The sequence below is a fragment of the Mus pahari genome, chromosome 8 (assembly GCF_900095145.1).
Source record: "Mus pahari chromosome 8, PAHARI_EIJ_v1.1, whole genome shotgun sequence".
NCBI lineage: Eukaryota > Metazoa > Chordata > Mammalia > Rodentia > Muridae > Mus > Mus pahari.
The window spans coordinates 103,346,866-103,348,851 of NC_034597.1; the positions used below are offsets into that span (position 1 = coordinate 103,346,866).

Here is a 1,986-nt window from a genome sequence, read left to right on the forward strand (position 1 = left end):
GGCATCCTAACTCTTTCCCGGGCATCCTAACTCTTTTCCAGGCATCCTAACTCTTTCCCGGGCATCCTAACTCTTTCCCGGGCAACCTGGCTGGCTCTGCTTCTTCCAGGCAGCTGGTCTGGTCTCCGAGTCTCTGCAGCTTTTCTCCTCAGACTCTTCTTGAGAGCTCAGCTCTCTCACATGAGAAAGACTCTCGGTTCTTATTGTTTACTGGGGCAGAGCAGGGTCTGGTGAACCTGCTCAGTTTCCAGGACTTTCTGAAGCTATTTTGAGTTGTTCCCCTTCTTCCTCAACAATGGAGGAAATGTTAACACAACAGAACTTCTGTGAACTTGGCAAGAAAAAAATGTAAGGAGGGATGAAGAATATATATTCGAATAGTTTATTATAAGTAGCTCATTTTTTTACTCAGTGCAAGTATATTTCTATGCTGTGCTAAATATTTTCAGAAAAGCAAAACCTCTTCTACAATGATATTACACACCCGAATGGTGTCAATGGAGTATACGGGATTTGTGGGAAGATAATAAAACTCATGCTTACCAGACACAAACTTGAGACAATCCTAACATAAATAATATTCAGTTAAAATAGTAAATTTCTGCTTGGGAGTTTAAAACAACTATCACGGGGACTTACCATTCAAAAGCATATGGGGAGAATAGCTAAAAGAGGAAGGTAGAGACCACAATGATTCTTCAGACTGTTAGATAACAGAAGCAAATGTGCATGAGTTAGGGAGTTGCTACCTGTGAATAGAAATATAGCAATACTGTGGTGCTCTAACAAGCCCTAATTCTTAGAGGACACTTGGCAAAGTCAGTATTTGTAACAGATTAATTTAATCTAAAACAAACAGATATTCTTAGAAAGACTACAATATAATAGTAGCTGGTAAGTTCGCTCTGTGGGTAAATGCACTTGCTGCCGAGCCTGCTGCCTGACTTCAATCCCCAGGACGCAAATGGTAGAAGAAGAGAATCAACCCCCATACATTTTCCTCTGGCCATCTCTCAGATTTTGTGGCCTGTGAGCAACCTCCTCCCTTTCATTCTGTATTTATATTTATATATAATAAAATGCACTAAATATCATCAAGTGGCATGTCTAATTGTTGGATAAATGGAAAGTTAATAACCCTGATCTTTGCTTAAGTCTGGAACTAGGTTTCAAAATGTTCCCTCACCCTGCTGGTGGTGACTTGGACACCACTGAAGGACAGTTCCACCTCTATTTGCACAGGTTCCTGCTCACCTTATGAAACCAGCCATCCCTGCTCAACTTAGGTCCCCATTCAGAGGCAGCCATTTTATGTTCTGACTCAATAAATCTCTCCAGTGAGACCTTGTGGTGTGATGAGACTCTGGAGTAACTCTTCAGCTCCTGAAAAGCCTGGATACCCTTTCACAAACTGTAACAGGTATCATAAAACACATGTATAATTATAAATGTAGAGTAAAGACACATTACATTTCCATATTTCAATTTTGGAAAATAAGTCACTAAGACCTAACCTTTGAGACCATGATACATGAGATTCATTTCTCTCAGCATCTACTCACATTGCAACCTTAAGGTAACCCATGAAGAAGAGCACATAGACGCATAAAAGTGACACAGAAGGCTGTATCTCAGGCACCCCAACCACTTGTAAGTGGGTACTGTGAAAGGAAGCCCAAAATGTAGATTTCCCTCCAACAAGGAAGAGCATATTACAATATCAGAGTTCTTTCACCCTGTGACAATAATATACCGTGTGTCACCTGTCCAACGCCAACATAGTCTCTACCTGCAGTCCAGTCTGAATTGATGGGTGCACGGTAAACCTGTACATCCAAGAGTCTATGAGATATAAAACTTCCTGCAAATGCAATTTTGCATTATAATTTTGAAAATGCCCATAGAATTCAAAGCATATTCCAATGGCTGCATAAATCACATTCTCTCTCTCTCTCTCTCTCTCTCTCTCTCTCTCTCTCTCTCTCT

The 1,986-nt window shown here is 40.7% G+C and overlaps 1 protein-coding gene across 2 annotated transcripts in view; it reads left to right on the forward strand.

The window, feature by feature from the left end:
- The window catches only part of Gpc5 (glypican 5), a 1,281,045-nt gene that overhangs the window by 917,490 nt on the left and 361,569 nt on the right, over positions 1-1,986 (forward strand). The window lies entirely within an intron of this gene.